The sequence below is a fragment of the Palaemon carinicauda genome, chromosome 3 (assembly GCF_036898095.1).
Source record: "Palaemon carinicauda isolate YSFRI2023 chromosome 3, ASM3689809v2, whole genome shotgun sequence".
Taxonomy (NCBI): domain Eukaryota; kingdom Metazoa; phylum Arthropoda; class Malacostraca; order Decapoda; family Palaemonidae; genus Palaemon; species Palaemon carinicauda.
Genome location: NC_090727.1, coordinates 44,624,371 through 44,636,020, shown reverse-complemented (window position 1 = coordinate 44,636,020; position 11,650 = coordinate 44,624,371). Strand labels below are relative to the sequence as shown.

General features: G+C 41.8%; 1 protein-coding gene and 1 long non-coding RNA gene across 2 annotated transcripts in view; both read right to left on the bottom strand.

Moving 5' to 3' along the window:
* Positions 1-11,650, bottom strand: part of LOC137637198 (uncharacterized) — a 57,213-nt gene that overhangs the window by 31,015 nt on the left and 14,548 nt on the right. The gene's annotated exons all lie outside the window — the stretch shown is intronic.
* Positions 2,050-3,613, bottom strand: LOC137637183 (uncharacterized). Its single transcript, XR_011043437.1, has 2 exons — positions 3,480-3,613; positions 2,050-2,260 (listed from the first exon to the last, which is right to left on the bottom strand). It is a non-coding gene; the product is annotated as an uncharacterized lncRNA (long non-coding RNA).

Here is an 11,650-nt window from a genome sequence, read left to right as displayed (position 1 = left end):
CTTTTGAACAAGTGGGTGAATGATAAGGATCATCCAACAAGGCCTCCTCAGTACATGGGGACACGGCAGTCTCTACTCAAGAGTGTGGCGTTCTCGGTTGAGAATAAGGGGAGTCTTTCGACAATTTTAAGGATGATACCCCAAGAAGCAAAGTCATCCTGCTGGAACTCTGTCATAAAGTGCTCACCAATAAGCACACTACTGTAGTGGGAGGTGAGGGAGATCTACGTAAATCATCGTAATCAGGCACTAAGGACACTGGGATTGGATAATGCGCAGTAAGTGCAGGGGCTGTTGCCAGGGGATCAGTCTCATGCAGCGACTCACGATCACTAGGCCCATGTGGCGATAATACATTAACAAAGTTACTATCATCAATATGTAAGGTAATCAAATCTCAACTGGTATCCAGTTACCAGAGTCCCTGAGGGATCCAAACAAGGAGGAATGGGGTGGGAAATATAGTGTCACAGAAATGAACTTATGTTTCTTGCTATCTATGAAAGAAGAGGAAGGGGAACGATGCCTTTTAGCTTGTTTCTTATAATGGGAAGGATATTTCTCCCACTGGGAGGACGGCCATTCCCTACAATAATCACACAGAGATTTTATGAAACACCACTCACAACAGTTCGGGCAATGGGGATGTGGATCTACCTCGACCTGACACATGAAAGTGCCACAAGGACAACTGTCACAGCCGGGAAAAGTATACATATTACACTAGCAACACTAGACATTAAGGCACAAAAAGGACTACAAGGGTAATTTAGTGTGGAGTGAGTCGTGATCTTAGAGTTACAAGAGATGACGGCCTCTTCGCAGCACGACCAGGAGAGAAAGAAAGCTTGCCTCGCAGCAGCAAGTAACACTGCCCAGCAGTGGATTTGTCTAATAGCCTATCATCATATATATACTGTACAACCTGGTAAATAAACTCAAATCAATTAATACATATCAAAATGAAAACAATGATGAAAAACCAGAGCTCAAAATGAGTAAAGTACAATACAGACAAATTATACATTAAAGAGGTTATCATTGTGTCAGGCAACATTGCACATCATACAGATGATCATTAGAAAACCAAAGGCTTTATGAGCCACCAAATATTCAAAGAAGTTAGGAAACAAACAAAATATTAGAAAATTTCTTTGCTTATACCTTGTCTAAGTCCCATACACACTAATTACCAAGACATACAGTATAATTGTAATGTGTGGTTGATTTCTGTTGATCCATTTGAGATCTCCAGTGTTGTTCCATCACACGTAATGTTTCCTACATCTCAACGGGATCATGCGGTCCCCCATCCAAGGAACATATCTCCTTTTCCAGCTCCTTGTCGTTCGATAAACCGCCATCAGAATCATAACGCCCAATATTTGACTTCTTTTCAAAGGACTGCAAGAAAAAAAAACATAATGAAATTTTTTATATATCAAAGCTCCTAATACTGGGTAAGACATAATAATTAATTTACTTTCAGTTAAAAAAAAGAGTCATAAAATCATTATCGAAAAAAGGTTTATCATCGGTAAAAATGGATCGATAAGGTAGCAAGCATTGTCTTTTACCTAACTTTCAACCATTATTTATCGAATTTAAAATGCAAGCAAATTATATAACTAAGACAGAAAATAGTCCAGTGGCAGAACATGAGACTACAGACATAAAAATTGAAAAAATACAATTTGGAAAAATCTAATGATACTGAATATAGCCTTGATATGTGATATTTACCACACCTCTTTCTTTACTCTGATTTATCATATACTTAACCAGACCACCATTTATACTGAGACAATGAAAACTAGTAAGGAACATGAGACATGACGACCTCACGATTATGAGTATACAGACGGTCATCGACTTGCAAAAACATTCAGAGATACAAACACGAATCCAACTGAAAATAATAAAGATAAGATAAAGAAAAGGGATTTTGACGAAGGAAAAATCTATTTCTGGGGAGATACTGTACCTATGACGCCCGTGTGAAAACCACTATTCACAGGCTGTCTTCCATTTAGCTAATTCCAGGCTGTCTTCCATTTAGCTAATTCCTTCGTCAAAAGGGATGGGCCGATACAGAGGCACCAGCTACGCTGCCTGAGCCACACCACCGACGCCCGACGCGAGCGCCATCTGAACAACATCCTTCTTTTGGAACTCTTAAGCGTCGTCTCGTTTGTTTTGTGCTCTCGCTTTATTTTGCGTTTTGAGGGTTTATTCATCATGGCCGATGCTCTCCATCCTCCTACACCAATGTTAAGTACCATAGATTATTGTGACAGTCATCTTAGTACCGGGCTTGGTAAAGAAATACTGTAATAAAACAACAACATATCATTTAATACAATAAGCAAAACGACATTTGTAATAACCTGATATTTACTTCATATGAAACCTGATTATCTGTTGACTTTTGTAGCTAGAAATTATGGCCATTGAATTCAGGTTAAGCTCACCTTAGGCAATCTAAGAATATTGGACTTACAAACCATTCTACTGACAAACAGCTTCTTGAAACCTATTTAGTTTGTAAGTTAAGGATCTTCCGTACAGTATCTCATCCTGTGAGATGGAGGAGAGTTCCTTGAGCCCCAGGGGCATTGCTTCACATCTTTTACTTGTCCCCAAATCCCCCTGGCCTATCACATAAGCAGCTCTCCTAGGAGGAGGACACTCTAAAATCAAACCATCCTTCCCTAGTTTTGGGTAGCGCCATAGCCTCTGTACTATGGCCTTCCACTGCCTTGGATTAAAGTTCTCTTGCTTGATGGTACATTAGGCTACGCTGTTCAATCTCATTTCTCTTCCTCTTTTTTTCTTTCAAGTTTTTATAGTGTAGATATGAAAGATCAAATTTAAAGTTATTGTTCTAAAATATTTCATTTTGATTGTTTATTATTCCTCTTGTAGCTTGTTTATTTCCTTGTTTCCTTTCCTCAGTGGGATATTTTTCCCTCTTGGAGCTCTTGGGCTTATAGCATTTTGCTTTTCCAAGTAGGATTGTAGATTAGCTTTTAATAATAATAATAATAATAATAATAATAATAATAATAATAATAATAATAATAATAACAATAATAATAGCTAACCAATTTCTTTACCTTCATTCAAGGTAAGCATCATTGCAGACTGAACATTCGTTAAGCCATTCTATAATGAACAAAATAGCTTCTTCCAAATAGAAATATCTCGCACACCAGCATGAATATCTTGCACTTCGACTTCCACGAAACCTAAAGACCCACTTTCAGACGAACTGTTCAGCCTCAGACAAGATATTACTGGTGAAGTTATTGGTTTCACATCTCAAACATAAAATGTTTTCCTAATTTGGTTGCTAAATATAACAAAACAAAAGGTTTTAAAATCGTACAGTATTTTCAATGGACTCGACACTGTTTAGCTCCAGAATAGGGTTTAAGATTTCTTTTAATATAAAAAAGGAATTAGAAAATTAAATATACCTCAGTTGTGAAGGGACTCCTCTTTGAAGTGGGACTTCCTTCATGCCTTAAAACTTGCTAGTCCTTACTAAGGTCGGTTTGTGGATGGACAGGACCCTGTCTTCTTTATTTTGATTTATTCCAGAAAAGTCCAGTGGCCTGAAAAAAAATATATAGGTAAGTAAATGATTCTGTTTGGGTCTTTAAAGTTTAAATCTGAATACTTTTATCAACTGATTTAGAATAGCAACATAAAATCAAAACTGTTCAAAATGACTGTACTTTTCCCAACTACTGTATAGGCCACAAACTTTTGTTCTTTGATAGGGCACTCATTCTTAGGGGACAGGAAGCTACTATAACCATACTGGTTGTTTGAAAATTCCAGGATGTCTATACACTAGGACCTGAGAGAAGTGAGGATGCGTTGGTTCCTACAACCTCCCAACACTTGAAAACAGATTCTCACCGGTTGGGTTAGGTTTCTTTCCACTGACAGACAGTCGAGGATGGACCTATATCCTAGGAAGGATGTGTCACAATGTATGGCTAATTAGGCATAAGGTATCCTACATTCCATCCATCCTCCACCTTGTAAAAAGGATGGGGAGATACTTCTATCAATGACTTGTACAGAACCGCTGCTCGACATGGAAACTCATCCGCATCAATGTCTGTAGTGTCCAAGTTAGATAAATGTCTAAGTACTGTTTTCTCTATAACAAACTTGTGTTCCTCATTATCCTTAACTTTTTTTTGACATTCTGTGGATTGGCGGGATTTGTAGATGCTGTTGTTGTCCGTTGAGAGCGGTCAAGAGGATAATAAACATGTTCTACACATGTTAAGTTTCAATAATGAATCGTGATTTATCCCGCTGAGATAGCACAACGTCCGATCCCGTAAATAACGGAACGATTGCTGCACTTTAGGAGATGGGAAGGAAAAAGGACAAAGGACCACACATTCCACCTCTAACCCTAGACTTAAGCCGAGACCATTATCTTAGACTAAATAAGATTTATTCTTGTCTATTACAGAGCTAAGTAAGCTAGCTAGCACAGGTCAAAATGAAAAGGAGTCTAAAAACTTGTTGGTATACTCCCATGTAAAGGTTGTCTGATGCTTCCAGACTCTGGCTTCTAACATTGGCACCACCGGCAGGTTCTTCCTTATGGATAGGCACTTCCTATCTAACTGTATGCCAAACAGGTCGATCCACAGAAATCCCTCCAACCAGAGGAGTCTCCATTATGCCGGGATGTATGGCCCATTCTAACCTTACAGCCTTCCTCTGGGGCCTAAGTATATCTGCTGGCTCATTCCTCTTGCCCAGAATGTGATTGGCTGACAACTCCCCGGCATAGAATGCCGTCCTGAAAAGCATCTGCTTATCCAGCTTGTAGAGCTAGACGTAAGCCAATGTGGTGGCGTTGTCGCAAAATCCAACTCACTGGATGCCTCCTCAATGTTCCTGGAAGGCTTGCAGCGCTATATGGTTGCTAGATCCTAGACATCAAAGAGTACATACTTCTTCTTCTGACCACAACGCTCAGCCGTTCAGGCGTGAGTCCCTCCCCTCTTTTGACGCATCTGATCACAGTTGCATGAAAGGAGGTGGAGTCAAGTGGGACTCCCCTATGAGGATTCCTTGCTAGCCAACAGATAACATCGACCCAAACCTCTCGTCTTGCCAGCACAAGGAGGAATGGAAGTTCCTGGAGACTAACCAGTGATTCTTCAAACAGTATATGAAGAGATCTCTGGCGTAGACACTCGCTTGAGGCACAAACTCTTCGGCTGAGGAAAGGTGGCTGAGAAGATTCTGCTTATGCTGCAGTAGTTTTGTATGACAGAACAGATGCACTACCCACTTAGGCTTGCTGATACGATTGTCTAACTAATCAAATTTTGCTGTTACCCGCATGCCCCAATGTTTCGACCTTTGCTTCGGTAAGAAACTGAACTTTTCCACAATTATCACAATCCCCAGACCATGACAAAAGCGGTAAGTCGAGCTCGATCCTGTCACTACAGTACTGCCAAACAGAGGAGGCCTGGATCACTCACTCAAGGGATACATCTGAAGTTATATGTATCCCTTGTAGCGGCTCCATATTACTGTACTACCCAGGTCAGGGGTGGGGAACCTTTTTGTGCATGAAGGCCATATTACAATTCATCATCCCTCATAAAGGCCGTATTAAATTTTTTTCAAGTTATTTTATCGCTTAAATAATTCATTAGTAATCTAATAAAAAAGATAGGTTTATAGAAAATGAAAGTCTAATATTTTCAAATATCTTTATTTAAGTATATACTTTTTGTACAAGTAATATGAAAGTGAATAATATCGAAAACAGAATTTTCCAATATTTCATTCATGTAAGAAGTTTTCAAAGTAATAAGTAAATGAATAATATCGAAAGCATGACATTTCAAATGATTTCAATCGAGAAAGTAAAATTTTTCAAATATTCAATAAAAAGTTAGCAAGCATGTACAGTTTTATACATATTAATGACTTCATTGGGTTTGCTTCTTTTGAGAAAGCATTTTGATATCAGACTCTAGCATACTGGTTTTAAGTCTCAGTTGGTCCTCCAAATGCTCGTCTGTCAACTGAGTTCTCAGTGAATTCTTGATTTGCGCCAATTACGAAAATGTGGATTCACAACAGTATGTTGAAGAAAAACAGGAAATCAACCGTCGTGCATGTTCATGTAGACGCGGATATTCAATCGCGTTTTTCCAAATTTCGACAGGATTTTCTCTCTTGTCAAACAGAGACTTCAGGGTATTATCCTCAGACATTTCAATAAGTTCCATTTGTAACTCTTCAGGAGCCTCTGATACATCAACTAAGTGAGGTTGAAAAGCAAGTTTCAGTGTGATGCTATTCTTTTCAAAATCATTGAATCTTTTATTGTATTCTTCTATTAATGTGTCTAAAACAGACACATATTCTTTAAAATGTCCATAAATATCCCCAGTTTCACTCATTACTTTCGTAAGCTGGGGAAAGAGTTCTTCCGAGAGTTTTGATTGAGCCAAAAGGGACTTGAAATGCAAGTTTCTTTCTAAAGGCCTGAATATTTCGCCACATATAATATGTACATTTATTTTTGCCTTGCAGTGAAATGTTTAACTCAATTTGTTTTGACAAAGCCTATGTATATATATCAAAAGGCCATAGAAGGCCACACCTGGTGGTCCAGAAGGCCGCAGGTTCCCCATCCCTGACCCAGGTGAATATCTGAATGAACTCCTGAGAAGCAGGACCCAGTCCTGAGCCCAGAGACCTGAACTGGTAAATGAAACCGAAGCAGGAGAAAGGAAGCACAGTACTAATAATGGACTGATGCACGGGTACTAAAAGTACAGTAGACATCCTTCAGATCCAATGAAATGAAGAAGTCTTTCGATGATGAAATTCTTTGAGTGTGATCCACTCCAACATCCCTCCTACTTCTGTCCACAAAGCCAGGGTTCTAGGGGATGTTGGAAGAACAGATGAGTACTCTATCAGCAAAAGAGAAAAGGTGAAATGCATAAGGCTGAAGAAGGTGGTAGTAAGTAACCATCCTGAAGGACTCCCCTCTATGCTTCTGCTAGATTGTCTACGATGCCTGACATCTTTAAATCAATCAATCAATTATGGCACGACAAGCGATTTCTGATGTAAAAAAAGAGGGGGTTGAACACTGCAAAACATAACCCTTTTCTTCCCTTCTTCCCCCGCTCACTGCCTGAAGGAAACAGGTAGGGTACCTTGAAGAACTGCATGCCCCAGTTCCTTCTGGGATCTTGTGGTCTGTCCTGCCAGATACTTCTGAGACAACATGTCTGGAAATAGGGTGACCCAGGCAGTCCCAGGGATGGTACGATGCCCTTGAAGGACGCCTAAGTACTGCCTAATGATGGAGGCCAACCCCCAGGAAGACAGATTCTTGGTAAACTCCATCCAACCGTCGCACCCTTGAAAGTGAGCACGGACATCAGTCAAACATACTGATCCGGAGTGTCTCCCTCTAATGGTATCGATCCAAGGTCCGATGCCTTAAGGGCAGACAAAATCTGAGTACCATCTTATCAATTCTTGAAGAGGGTATAACAGGATACTTGTTGAATCATCCACCCCATCCTTGAATACGATTCTTCTGTCCCAAGGACAGACCTGACCACGTAATCATGTACTGAAGGCGGCCGGGGAAGGTCGGCAATAGATGGGAAAAGATTCCTGCAACTAATGTGGCAGAAATGGGAGGAGTACTCTGACTCTTCCTCTGCTAGAAGGAGCGGAGGGATGGACCCGTGCTAACATGGGGGAAGATCCTTCTAAACCCGACTCTAAAATTTCCAGTGTGCGCCCACGAACAGGAAAAGCTTCAAAGGGTGTAATCTTCTCAACTAGCTCTACCAAACTATTGTGCGTTGAAGGATGAGCAGGATCCCATTGGACGTCCCTGCAAAAAGAATGCCGAAGCTCCTTTAACCTGGGGCAACAAGTGTCCGAGTTCGTAACTCCTGGCCAGCCCCTTGGTCACTGGAGAGCAGGGGAATCCAATTCAAAATTCCAGGAGGCCACGGAGAAGTAACATGACACAGGATCCCAGGCCCAGCAAACAAAGCATTACTCTCGTACTGTATGCATCTTTTACTTCCAGTGTGATCATAAAGTCCCCTGGTCTGACAGCCTATCTGACTACCTCTGTGGTTTGTCTGAAGGACAAACTTGTTCAAGGCCGAGAGGTCTACGACAGGCCTCCAGCCTCCAGATGCCTTCTCTACAAGAGAGAGTTGACTGAAGAAGCCTGGGGACCCGTCAAAAACCTCTTGGAGAGCACCCTTCTAAACATGGTCTGGACTTCTGCCTGAAGAGTGACATCCTTCGTTGATCCCTTCTTAAAGGACAACGACCACACTAAATGATGAATATGGGGAGGAGGAGAGCTGATGAATGGGACGGAGTAACCCGCTGGAGAACTTTTGACTGTTCATGGTTCGGGCCCATGGCACTCCCATCTGTGACAACTGTGCCACAGAAATCCTCCTACTGGTGGTATTGTAGGAGAAATGACCCATAGTGGGGGCGCTGTCCATGTCTTGCAGCTCTCCCTATCCTTCCATGTGCCTTCCTGTCATGAAAGGGTTGTCTGGCATGAGAAGTCTTCTAAGTGGTGGACTGCCAAGAATATTACTTAGACATTTCATATGCCTGCCTGCAAAGTGGTGACATTTTCAGCACAGCTGGTGACAAAGGGGGAGGATGGAATGTTACGGCTCTGTGGAGAAGGGAGTCCTGACTCACCTTCTTCAACACACTCTGTTACCACATCAATATTCTTGGTATTAAACAGTGAAGAGTAGATCAATGAGTTGTGAAGCCAAAGAGCTTTCCTCTTTAGCACCTGCCACTGGAACTTGGAGATGACAGCATCTCATCTCTTTAGGATTCAGTTGGTCCACTGGTTTGCTGAGTTATAGCCCAAGTACTCAACCGCTATGGTCCCCGAAAGCAGAACATTCTTAAACACTATCCGCTTCTCTGGATCGACAGGTCTTCGTTATTGGCCAGGTAACCCAAGTTCTGGACCAGTAGTCCACCCGTGTAGAGGTCTGCAATGTGGCCTTTGCAAACTCTCCAAGTTAGCTGCGTCAGCAGCTGAAAACATCACTGACTGAGCTGCCAACTTCTCCAGTGTCATGCTTTAGACTAAGCCGACACTGCCGGATCTAATGGCAGAGGCAAAGGCTCATAGTTCCGGATTTTAAAATACTTCCTCTACCTGTGCGAAGACAACCTCTCGTTGACCCAGAAGGGACGGCAGGCTCGTAAGGGTGAGGTCCACAAGGAACCTCAGGCTGAGTGAACTCAGCCGTGAGCCGCCACGGCTCCCGGCTAAAATTATTAGGGGTGCTGCTCCAGAAAATTTGAAGCTTTTGTTTTAATATTGTGTAGAAGTAAACAAATAGGTTTAAGAAAATCTATTAAGAAACTATATCCTAAATTGTTATTGATTAAGCTTGATTTAATCATTTAAATATGAAAGCCCTTCTTGTTTTAATTTGTGCAAAAAGATCAGTAATTTTTTCCTTGATTTCTGGATGACAACTGAGATAAGTTTTCTCCATTGAAAGCACCACAAGTGAATTATGATATTTTGATTATAAAATAAATTTTTGAATATACTTACCCGGTGAATATATAATAGCTGACGTCTCCGGCGGCTCGACAGAAAAACACAAAAACTCGCGAGCGATCGCTATGAAGGTTGCGGGTGTGCCCACCAGCGCCAACTATCTGCCAGATACCGCATATACATGTAAACAGCTCCAGTTCTTCTCATCCCGCTGGGTCTCTATCGGGGAGGAAGGGGGGGCCTTTAATTTATATATTCACCGGGTAAGTATATTCAAAAATTTATTTTATAATCAAAATATCATTTTTAAATATTAAACTTAGCCGGTGAATATATAATAGCTGATTCACACCCATGGTGGTGGGTAGAGACCAGTATTAATACAGTTTACAGCGTATATGCTTAGAGTTTTTGACAGTTATATCATAACAAAACCCAAATATATATAGGTACCTGGTAAGGAAGTTGACTTTGACGATTACTCTGCCTTGTTAGTCTGTCTTCCTCACGAAGCCCAGCCATCCTCTTAGGATGCTGAAAGACTCCCAGGAGCTGAAGTATCAAGGGCGGCAACCCATACAACAGGACCTCATCAAACCCCTAATCTGGGCGCTCTCAAGAAATGACATTTGACCACCCGCCAAATCAACCACGATGCGAAAGGCTTCTTAGCCTTCCGTACAACCCAAAAACAAGATTAAAAACATTTCAAGAGACAGATTAAAAGGATATTGGAATTAAGGGAATGTAGTGGTAGAACCCTCACCCACTACTGCACTCGCTGCAACGAATGGACCCAGTGTGTAGCAGTCCTCATAAAGAGTCTGGACATCTTTTAAGTAAAATGACGTGAATACCGACTTGCTTCTCCAAAAGGTCGCGTCCATAATACTTCGCAGAGATCTATTTTGCTTAAAGGCCACGGAAGTTGCTATAGCTCTTACTTCGTGCGTCTTAACTTTAAGCAAGCATCGGTCTGTTTCATTCAAGTGAGAATGAGCCTCTCGGATTAAAAATCTGATAAAATATGACAAAGCATTCTTTGACATAGGTAATGATGGCTTCTTAACTGAGCACCATAAGGCCTCAGATCCACCTCGTAAGGACTTAGTACGAGCTAAGTAGAACTTAAGAGCTCTAACTGGACACAGTACTCTTTCAAGTTCGTTGCCTACGATCTCTGACAGGCAAGGTATATCAAATGACTTAGGCCAAAGACGAGAAGGCAGTTCATTTTTGGCCAGGAAACCAAGTTGAAGTGAACATGTGGCTTTATCTGTGGAAAAGCCGATGTTCTTACTGAAGGCATGAATTTCACTGACCCTTTTAGCCGAAGCCAAGCACACTAGGAAAAGCGTCTTGAGGGTGAGATCCTTCAGGGAGGCTGAATGTAATGGCTCAAACCTGTCTGACATCAGGAACCTTAGGACCACGTCTAAGTTCCATCCAGGAGTTGCCATACGACGTTCCTTAGAGGTCTCGAAAGACTTAAGGAGATCTTGGAGATCTTTATTGTTGGAAAGATCTAAGCCTCTATGTCTAAAGACCGAAGCCAACATGCTCCTGTAGCCCTTAATAGTGGATGCTGAGAGGGAGCGAACATTTCTCAGATGTAATAGAAAATCTGCGATTTAGGCTACAGAGGTACTGGAAGAGGACACAGATGCTGACTTGCACCAGTCTCGAAAGACTTCCCACTTCGACTGGTGTACTTTGATGGTAGAAGCTCTCCTAGCTCTCGCAATCGCACTGGCTGCCTCCTTCGAAAAGCCTCGAGCTCTTGAGAGTCTTTCGATAGTCTGAAGGCAGTCAGACGAAGCGCGGGGAGGCTTTGATGAACATCCTTTACGTGGGGCTGACGTAAGAGATCTACCCTTAGAGGAAGACTTCTTGGAATGTCTACCAGCCATTGAAGTACCTCGGTGAACCACTCTCTCGCGGGCCAGAGGGGAGCAACCAACGTCAACCTTGTCCCTTCGTGAGAGGCGAACTTCTGCAGTACCTTGTTGACTATCTTGAATGGTGGGAATGCATACAAGTCCAGGTGAG